An 11,307-nucleotide genomic window follows, 5' to 3' on the forward strand; every position below is an offset into this window, starting at 1 on the left:
TCTGCCCTAAGTCACTGAAATTGGAGCCAGTGTAGTCCCACAACACAATGCAAAACTATGGCTATTAGGAAAAAGAATTGTATAAGGGCACATTGCCAGACTTCCCAAAATGACTTCAAAGACAGATAACCGAGACTTCATGTCTGTAATACTTTTTTGCTAGCTTCGCACAGATGAAACTAAGACTGTATTGCAGGCATTTGAGGAAGTAACTCCTAAATTATTTCTGTTTATCAGTAGAGGTTGCATGAATCTAGATATGGCCAGTACAAACAAAAGTCACAAGTCTTTCATTTCCTCTTAATGAGAAATTAACAGATAGAGCCACCCAAAGCCTCTGGAAAATTTCATCTCACCCCGGCCACCCACTTTCTATGCTTCAAGAAAAAAAAAAAAAACATGGGACAGGGAACAGTCTGTGGTGGTTGTCACTCCCTCCTATACCAGCTCTGTTTCAAGCGCAGCTGTAAGTCTCATTTGCTTTGACCTTTGCTGGGAGAGCTGAGAATAGGACAAAGAGTTAAAGTGTTACCAGTCCCTGCTGAGTCTGCACTTCTCTGCTAGGCAAGCCAGAGGCGGCTGGAAGAGGGTGTGCTCGCAGCAGAGGGTAAGCGAGAGGGAGCACTGGGAGGGAGAGTAAAACAAAAGGATAAAAATAAACAGTGCACACCCCAAAACAAAACAGGGGAACAAGTACAGAAAAATGCTGGTCTTTGACGAACATGAACTCTCTGTTTGTTTCCCTCCATGTAGCTATATCTTGTTATCTGAACTCAAGGTACAGTAGATATATGAGTCCTTGAACTCTGAACTTGTGAGGAGAGCAGCAAAAAGTAAGTCAATACAATTTTAGCTGAGCGGCTGGAAGCGGCTGGAAAGAAGCATGCTTTGTCTTTTTGTGCCTCAGCTATGGGAGGCCATTTAATGCAGCAACACACAGCTGTTCAAACCTCTTTATTGCTGTATGCCAATGGCCTGCTAAAACAAAGCAAAACCAAGGCAGTCTTCTCCCGAGTGATAATGCAACTGTGGTTTCAAATACTAGCTGCACAAGCTATTTGCGTTTCACTGAGACCTGTCTCTTAAACCTGGACAAATAATGGTCCCTGGTTTGTTAGTGGGAAATTAAAAAAAAAAAAAAAAAAAAAAAAAAAAAAAAAAAAAAAAGTGCCCATTCATTTCCACAGGTTTTCTGAAATCCTGCCCTACTGTAAATGGTACCCAGTTTCCTAATAGTGTCTCTGGAAAGCAGAAGAGTACCTTCTTCACTGTTGCATGTACATCTAGCTAGCACTCTCCAGTGCTACTACTCTATCGAGCAATAAAGTTTCTATTTTTGACTCACTGTGGACGACCTTGCTCTAAACTCCTGGCCTGAACATCACTTAAATATAAACCGAGCAAACTCAAAAGAGCTAGCAGACTCCACTGGCCCATCATGGCCTGATTTTGGCTACGACTGCTACAAGCAGCCACGAATGTGGGTGAATTTGGGCTCTGCACAACAGGAGCTGGGCCCTGCAGGGTGGCACCCTGTCACCTGTTACAGCGCCTTGGGACGCCTGGGAGGGTGTTTATAAACAGCACGGCCACGTGCACACGAGCCACGTGGGGCTTGGCCAGCCGAACCTCCAAACTGCTGTGGAGAGAGAAGCAATGGGGGGAAGCAAGTCTGAACGCTCCTGCTCCATCTTGTTCCAAAGTCATTTGCAATGCTATCAGACCTCTAAACGTGGCAGAGAAAAATCCATCTGTCCTTCACAGTCAACTGCCTCTGTCAGCATCCAGAGACGGTGCATGAGCTAAATTACCCATTGGATTTTATTTCCAAATGCATTTCATCAGGGATTGTATCACGGGTCTGTGAATGTGCTGAAGTTACTTAGGGTAGGCTCTCAGTTAAATGCACTACATGCAAACCAGGCAGGCTGAGCAATGACTACCCACAGCAAAGGAACTTCCAGAGACCAGAGAGAGACATTAAAATTTACCATCTCCAGTTGAGGTCTCTGCAGGTGACTGTTGCACAGAAAGCTATGAATGCTGCTAAGGTGGTGTCACCTGCACTGGTCTGTGCATCCTGTCTCCAGCGGAGAGATTCCTTGACAGCAAATTAAACTTGGTTTTGAGTTTTTTCCCTTTGAGACCTGCTCCCAAATACGATGTCAGCATGAGGGTTCATGAACCCTGACAAACCTTTAATTGATAAAACAGATGAAAAGAGGAGTCGTGTGGAAGGTTGGAGCTGATATATGGGAACAGTTTGCAGACTGTGGGAAATCTTGCCTGAATGAATAGGAGGATCAAGGGTATTAAAGGTTAATGGGAGTTATTGGAGTACCTACTTACTGAAATGACCTTACACAACTCTGTTTCACATACTGCAATTAACTGACACAACATACTATTTTTAATTATAATTAGCTTATTGTGAGATTTTGCTTATTTGTTTGGAGGAGCATGGAGACACCTGCAGTGCCAGTAAAACTGAAATAACATCCTTTCCTGCACCCTTTCTCACTTGGAGTGGAGGGTTTCAACAGTGCTGCAGTCAAAACACTATGCAAAAAGCTATCCTCTTCCCTGAAGAGATAAACAACAGTATTTAATTTGTTGGGTTGTTTTGGATGAGCACTGTTGGTTTAAAGGTTCAAAGGCTTGTGCAGCAAAAAAAGAATGTGTTGTCAATCAAGAGAAAATGTTATTGAAAGCATTCTGAAAAAAAGTGAAAAGCTGCTTGTTTCTGAGTCTAGTTTCTGTTTCTTAAAATTGATACTTCTGTTATCTTAGTAAGCAGAGAAAACTATCTGTAAACCTCTGAATGAGCAGGAAGGAGGGTATCATGGGTAAAGCACTGGGGCTTAGGAGATATGGGTTCAGTTCCCAGCTATACCACAGCTTTCCTGTATGTCTTTTAGGGTTTAAAAAAAAAAAAAAAAAAAAAAAAAAAAAAAAAAAAGGCTCCAGCAGGGTTTGCACCACGTTGCAAGATCTGTGTCTGCTTTGGCTCTCAGTTGTTGCTTATTAATTTTGTACCCTTTCTCTTACTCTTTGCATGTTTTGCCTGCTCATTAATATGAGCACCCTAGGGAAAAAACTGCAGCAGTGCTCATTTGGAACTCCTCTTAGCACATGCACACACAGAGAGCAGGTAGCAATAGCAGCTTTGCTTTATTGACTGCAAATATTTAGTGTTTTGGAAGGGAGCTGCTTGCTTCTGCTTTGCGTTATAAACAAGAGTTACTAACACTGGCGCTGCCAGACCCCTTTTCTGTCTCCTTTACTGAATTAAATAGCAAAATGGAACAAAAATTGCTTATGTTTGTACAGCCCCAAGCACAGTGGGATTCTGTTCCATGGCTGGGATATGAGGTGCCTCCTAATGTGCAATAATTAATTTCACTCTATTCACTCTCCTTATATTTAGAAGCATCAGAATTGCCATCCTGAATTAGACTCATGCTCCAGCTTGTCCAACAAAGTATCTCCAACTAGCTAGTAGCAGTTGTTTCAAGAAAAAGAAGCTATTCAGTAGGCAGTTACAGACTCACTCTTCCAGAGGCAAAACTTCTTTCCAATCCATCAGCTAGAGTTTATATTTTATTGCAAAAAGCATGTTAACTTGCAACGGCTATGAAAAGTTTAAAAAAAAAGGTAAAAATCAGTTTTTATTTTCTATACCTGCCCCTAAGTCTTTCCATCCATTTCCTCTCCCTGTCCTCTCAAAGAAAAAAATACCGCCAAAACTATTTTTCTTTTTTTCCAGTTGCTACAATGTGGCTGACTAGGTGCTTTACTCCTGCAAGTGTCTCCACATAGGCAGACTCTTACAGCTCTGTTAGCCCAAGGAAAATGAATAGGGCTTTGTGAAAATGGCAGGGGCTGCCATCAGTTTGCAGGATCACAAGTCAGCTGACAGCACTGGGGAAAAAAAGATGCCACCTATATGTGTGGTGTACCTAATGTACTGTCAACTGTACAACATAGGCACAGTGGAAAAATACACAGAAATCTGCATTTTCCTACCTGCCCTCTCACTTCTCTGGTGCTACACGTAGTAATAAAGAACATAGATCAGCATAATTCTTATTTTTCCTACAACTTTCTTACACCTACAGAAGCTTTTTCTCTGCATTAAGGATTACTGGGAAGCAGAAAAGTACAGGTCCAAACTTATTTAAAGGGAACAAATGTTCTGTGGAAAGTATGGAAAGCGCCATAGAAACAAGAGAACTGAAAGGCTGTGTATTCCTGTTTTGTGCATTTTTCATGTTTATAAATATCAAGAGTGCTTTTCCCTATTTGGTCAATATTTTCACTTGCTCTTAGGTATGTGATGAGTACACTCAAAAACTGTGCATCGAATGGACACTCTAGCATAGGTTTTCTTTCCCCAAAAAATGTCTACTGGCTATATGAGTTAAGTGTTTAATCTGACCCTTTCAGTTGCTCGGGTTTCGTGTTTTTAATTTTTACTGTTGCCATTTTAGTAATACTTCAGACCTTGAGCCCACAAACTTCAAATCAAACAGACAAGCAAAGGAGTGTAGTGGGAACAATTAGTTGGTCATTTGAAAAGAAAGTATGTTAAGGTGTATAATATACACATATGCACCCCCACTTCTCCAAATCCCAGGAAGAGGCAAATCCAATATATTTTCCAGCTTTTGTACATTCTGTTTCAGGGATAAATTGCATTCCTTTTAATTAAGCTATATGTGCACTTTAAGCTTCAAGGAAATATCTCACTTCTGTGAACTTTAGTAGCTTTGGGAGAAGGGAAGCAATTCCTGCTTTACTGCAACAATTAATTTTCCTCATTTTTCCATGAGCAGGACAGTAACACTACTTGCACACAAGAGAGAATACGCAATCATTCTTTTCTCCTTTTTGCTTACATAAGAGCTGAAAGAGTTTTGTGTCCTTTGGCAAGTATAAAAATTGTATAACTTCAAAGTATGTAACTTCAAACACAAGTGAAGTAGCACTGAAAGAACAAACAGATTAAACAGAGATGAAAAAAAAGTATCAGGGGCATGAAATTGGGGTGAGTGCTGCACGAACAGTTGTTGTCTCTCATGCTAGCAGACAAATATGGAAAGTTATTGAAGGACACTGAAGTTGAGGGCAAAACTTTCCTGTCAGCTTCAGGCCCAGGGTTAATGTCTACCCTTTGATCTCTCTAACAGCACTAAAAGTGGCAAGAGAAGGAACAAATAGTCAGTGCAAACTCAGAAATGCCTGTCACATATTCTCTCATACATTCTTTATTCTTGTTGCTACCTTCTGCTACCCAGCTGCTACAAGAGTAATGGGAACTATGGGTCAAAAAAGTCAGAAAAGAAAATGAATGGAGGTGAAGACCTTAGTGAAACAGAAGCAGGTTCTGGATGTACCCCAAATAATTGTCTTGCAAATGAGAAGACAGGTGAGAAAGAAACCAGTGGACTGTAATAAAAATACAGTGATTGTAATCAACATTAACATAAAATGGAAGCAACCAACATGAGCATACAATAGCAGAAGTCATGTGTATAACAAGATCGGTGGACTGGCCTTCGTACTCTGTTGCATAATGATGAATACCATGACTCATCTAGACAGATTCAGAATATGGAAGAGATACTTGTACCAACTGCTTCCTCCCCATGAGGAAAAACCAGTTCTTAGGATTCATTTTGTAAAGAAAGCAATGTGCTTTGCACACTGTCCCGAGCACTTGTTGCAAAACTGCATGAGAAAGTCTTAAAAACTCTGCATGGGACTAGAAAATAGTGTTTCTGGATGAGGAGCAGAACCTCTGTGAATAAAGTCCCCACAGTGCACTCAATGCACAGGCTTCAGGTGTCTCCAGAGACCAGACTTTGGTTTAGATCCACAGGGGAGGGCATGAAATGCAATGTCAGTTGGTGCTTCTGACCAGCTACAATGTATTTTTATCTGTGCTTCCTGAAACCATCTTGGCAAGACAACCTCAGTAATTACCACCGCTTCTCCCTCTTTTTTTTTTTTTTTTTTTTTTGGCATTATTTGTTTGGTTGAGTAAATGAAGAAATCTTCACCAAGCTTCTTATGTCTAATGAAGATCCAAAACTTGCCTTGCAGTGGTATTAGCTTTCATAACAGCAACGTCTCTATGTGTCAACATGTCTCATTAAGTAATAAAGACTTTCAACTTTTTGATTTTAAAGTTAGTAGGATTCATGATTTCTTTTTTGTTCTTTAAAAAGGGAATTGTTCTAGTATTCTAGCAGGCAATGAGTCATGCCTAATTAAGGAAAAAATACATAAACTTACAGTGGGATTCTTGTATTGCAAAGAGCTGTTTTGTCATAAAAGCTTTCAGGGATTGAATTCCTTATAAATTTTTTAAAAGAGGGGGGAGGGAAATAATTTGAAACCTTTGCAACAATTCCCTTAACCCTCATCTCATACTTAGGGTCAGTCCGTTCCAGAAAAATGCGTCGACACAGCCCAGATTGCACTCGAGTCGGGGGGAAAAACAGCGGCATCTGACAAAGGAACCAACAATCTAGAATGCAACACAGATGCAGAAGGCTCAGCCAAAACCCAAACTACGATATGTTTTCTTAAACTCCACTCTTTTTATTTCTTAATCCCTCCTCCACCACCCATGAGGACCAGGGACATTCCTAGAACTCTGTCCTCGCTGGCTTTGTCAAGGCAGCTGCCGAGGATGCTGGGACACTGTTTGTAAACACTCTAACCACGTGCATGCAACCACATGGAGAGTCATAGTCCTGACAAACATCTACCCACTTGGTAAGCCAAGGTATTACTGCAATGGAGCCAAATCCTTTTCCAACATGATGTGACTTAAAGCAGCTCACGCCAGGACGTTGGAAGACAAAGCTTGGACTGTTTATGAATTATTAGAAAGGAGATTAAATGGAGAAGTTGTTTAAATTTTAGTAATTGAAATGTAAGTTTAAGGATAGAGTAGCTCATGCAGAGTAAAACCCTCTTTATAAGTCTGAAAAAAATTCAGCTTAAACCTGGAAATTTCCCCTTCCCCATGCGTACACCCAGTGAAACCAATTTTCATATGCTGGGAACCCATGTGGAATATATTTGAGGTTAGAGGTAACGCTGCAGAACACATGGAGATATTTCATGTTGTCTAAATTGCATCATAATAATTAACCAGAAAGTGCTGAGGCTACTGCCCTGTACCTGTGGAAGACACTTCCAAGGGGTACTTGGTTATTTAACTATTCCTGATTAACTATCTAATCATTCACCTGCTCGTTCCCTTTGACACTTCTTTGAAATTTTCTCAAAATATATGCTGCACTTCATTAGGATTAAAATGCTGAATTTTCCTTTCTTGATGAACTTGAGCATGGAACAAACTTACTGCTTTGCACACAGCAATAGAAATCCTGCCTTTTTTTTTTTTTTTTTTAAATAAAAGGGAAAAAAAAACCACATACCAGGAATTAGGTCAAAGTGAAGCTTCAATACTGCAAGCCTTTATTTATTTTTAAGAATAATCCTACTGGGGCTTCTTGCCATATGTATGCTACAAGGCAACAAGACTCCAACTCAGAATCCACACCTTCACAGAAAACTTTGGTTTTGAAGGACAGCCTGAATTTTGTTCAGGTTGCTAAAATGATTCAGCTTTCTGGAAGGTATATGATAGAGATGATCAAGCCTGTTTGAAAAGACAGGAATCTAAATCTTTATGGCTTTTAATTGTTAAAGTGTTTTTCAAAGGATATCAACTTTCTTTAAATTGTCCCCAAATTCAAAATCCTTTACTATGAACATCTAGTCAAACAACTCTTTCTGATCCTCTTAGAAGGCAGTGCAATTTTTTTTTCTTCAAGAAGCATGCAAGATATGTGGATGAAATTAGCTGTTCCTTCTACCTCTCAAACCTTGGCTTTCTTTACCTTCCTTCTGTTACTCCCTGCTACGTAATGCAAGGCACATTCCCAGTATTTTAATCCAAACAACCCTTTTGGGTCGGTCATCAACTGTCCTTGGGATTAGTCCAGCACATGCTGGAGGTTCAGAATTTTATTCCTTAACCCTACCACCTCTGTCTCTACCCACTGAGCAATCCCTTGGGAAAATGATTTTTTTTTCCTTTTAAAAAAAAAAAAATTATAAAAATTTAAAGAGCCTAACGGAAGGCAGAAGTGACTTCTTTTCAATGGGTGACTGAGATGATTACTCATGGTACTTTCCATTTGTAACATTTTGTTATCTAGGATATTGGGACCAACTATGCAAATTCAACATGCAAGCAGTGACGATCTGAAAGTCTAACAACCGGCACTATGGCAACTTGTTACTAGTTACTTGTTCAGTGTTCAAAAGGATACTTTTCCTGCAGAATATCATTAAATGAGTAAGAAGGTATTCACTGCCTCATGGAACAGGGGATCGGAATAATGCTACAAGTGCGATTGATTCATATAATTCCCTTTTTGGCTTTTAGCCATGATGCAGTCATATGCTTTATCTCTGTTCAGACTACAGCTTTTTTTTTTTAAAAAAATAATGAATCATAGTACATCCCACTCCATTTCAGAACCAGCACATTGCCTTTCAAAATGATGTCACAACACTTACTGCTGCTGGCTGACTGCCTTAACAGCAATAAGAGAGCTGGACTAAATAAATACTGTATATTATTTGGCAATATCATTTGTGGTTGTGTTCTCCAGCACGGTTTCCAAGATAACCACCAACTCTACTTGAAACTTGGCAACTTTGTGTTACCACTTTCAGGCTCCAATTGTGAAGCTGGCTTACAGATGCTGCTACCACACTTAGAGCTACTGTGTAGCAGTCAAGTGAGAGAGGTAGAAGGGTCACTCACTGTGACAAGTCAGATTTGACAGCTCATCTGAAAGTCCACCTTGAAAAATGGGCAATTTTTTAAAAAGGACCTTATTTGGCTCCTGTAGAAACGCGAGACACATCTTCCACTTGGAACGAAACAGAGATTTTAAGTCGCCGCTTAGGCACACTCTGAGAAAACCACTCTACTGTCTATGCAAGTAACTTAGAAGAAAAGCACTCTCTGTAATCCCAAACAGGGTTGGTAATATTAGTCCAACCCAAACTTCATGTTTTTCAACACCTGAGCAGCAGATTTGTTCCAAAATGTGGTTTTTTCCTGTTTTCTTTAGGGCCACCTGGCTGTTGCTAGTATTTAAAGGAACCATATGGGAGACAGAGTCCCCACAGCATCTGAAGTACTCGGGACAAGAGGGAACAGTCCCTTCCAACTCCAGCAGCTTAAATCCCTGTTCCAGAAGCAACTACAGGGTTTCCCGATTCTGCACACAGAAACCAAAACATTTATAACCTCCTATTTCTCTTACCCAATGCAGCACTGGTGCCCAAAAGAGACCTTGGAAATCTGTCCGTCATAATAACTCCTCATCCAGCACACATTTCTTGTTCTTTAAACAGTGTTGACATGCCAAAGTCTAGGACCATGCGCACTGTATCAAAACAATACCAGTTTCCCTGGCTAAAAGCCAGGAATCAGCACAATGCCAAAGTCCTCATTAAAAGCCTTACTATGAACAGTTCAGCAAATTCGGGAGCCTCAAAATTCAACCTTTTCTTCATTTGAAGATTTGTTAATAATTAGTTCTGAAATGGGAAATATAAAAGCACTTCCTGAGGTTCCCTGGATGCATTTGCAAAGTTTTTTGATGTCGCTTCCCAAAACAAAACTACTATTTCCACTGAAACATGGACTTTTGACTTCTTAATTTCATGTAAACAGCAGTTTAGTCCCACCTCCTCCGCCCTATTATTTTTCATGTCTTTGCCCTCCGTTTTTTTCCTCCTCCATACACCATGGTTGCTAGATTTAAATGTTTTCAGACTTCACTCCTCTGTGACATCGAAGAGCAACAAAGTACTGTCCAACAGTGATTTATTTACATTGGTTCCAAATTGTTGGTTTTCTGCAGGATAAAATCCAAGATGCATACATTTTTTCAAAGTGTTAACAGCAGCAGATCTGGCAGATTAAAAGTTCTTGACTTGCTAGATTTACCAATGTTTTCAAGACACAATGGACTCAAATATAATAGAAAGAATGTAATTTGGGAGCAGGAAAAGATATACAAAACTCTCTTAACGCAGATGAAGCGAAATAGTATCAGTGTTTGTATCCAGTTTTGAGTCTTTTGAAAAAAAAAAAATCAGTTCTTTGCCAACTAAGAACTGAAGTGTCAAAGGACAGCAACAACCAAAGCACCACGTGTTTGAGCGAGAAAGAGCTGAAAGAAGTAGTGTTTCTGTATGACAGTCTATTAAAAACTGTTACCTGACAGTTGTTACTCACCGACCTTTAGCAATTACATACAAATGGTAATCTAAATCGAAACTGCATAGTGCTTAATTTCCTCCAAGTAAAGGTAATTGCAAGGTGACCAGGAAAAGACCAAACCCCACCAAGAGCAAAAAAAGTTTTGGGAAATGTAACGGTAGTTGAGGGGCAAGCAGCCCTAAGGGCTAAAAGAAACATGCTCATTTTCCGTGGCTACTCGTAAAAGGAACCAATATGTTCATTATGCACTAAGGAAATTTGTCTAACTCCCAAAAGATAAGAGAAGGAATGATTTACAATCTACAGTCAGCATGCCACGCCGATGGCGTCTCTTAAAAGGAATAGTGTTGGTTTTGCCACCTTTTATTCAGACAGATCTCCCTCTAACTCGAGTTTATGTGACTCCTGACCATTAACATCTCCCTGTTGAATATCTTCAGCAACCACGTCCTGTTTTGCACTTTACAACCTCCAGAGAAAGTGCCGAGGTGGAATACAAATGCAGATACACAAGTGAATATACATGTTACTACACTCACCCCCTGCTGCAGTAAGTCAACCTGCCATTAACATGCAAATAGAATGGCCTCATTAGCCGACAAACAACACCTACTGACCTGCTTTCAACTAGGGACAGTAGCTCCTCAACTCTGAAACTCCTAAACTTCACATTCGAAAAAGGAAAAAAAAAAAAATTATGTTGAACTGATATTCAGAGCTGCTGATGGCTGCTCAAAGTCTGCACATTTGCATGCCGCTCATCACGGAAAACAAATCTTGTGATTAGATCTTTAGTTGCAACATTTCGATGGAAGCACGCTAGACCACATCACTTCTCCCTTCACCTCACTCTCTGAAAAGGAAAATTACTTAGCAGAAAAGGGTCTACTAAATTTCCGAGATTCAAACCGCGAGCCGAAAAGCCTCCTTTTAACTAAGGGCAGGAAAATGACTGATAGCGTCTAAGGGGGTGATTTAAC

General features: G+C 40.1%; 1 protein-coding gene across 1 annotated transcript in view; it reads right to left on the reverse strand.

The window, feature by feature from the left end:
- TET2 (tet methylcytosine dioxygenase 2) overlaps positions 1-10,991 on the reverse strand; it is a 71,615-nt gene extending 60,624 nt beyond the window's left edge. The window contains exon 1 of the mRNA XM_026847593.1: positions 10,945-10,991. The gene's annotated coding sequence lies outside the window, so the exon portion shown is untranslated. The remainder of the gene's footprint in view (positions 1-10,944) is intronic.
- Positions 10,992-11,307: the final 316 nt, after the last annotated feature.

Source organism: Athene cunicularia, assembly GCF_003259725.1.
Source record: "Athene cunicularia isolate RWA chromosome 4 unlocalized genomic scaffold, athCun1 chr4_part2, whole genome shotgun sequence".
NCBI classification, from domain to species: Eukaryota; Metazoa; Chordata; class Aves; order Strigiformes; family Strigidae; genus Athene; species Athene cunicularia.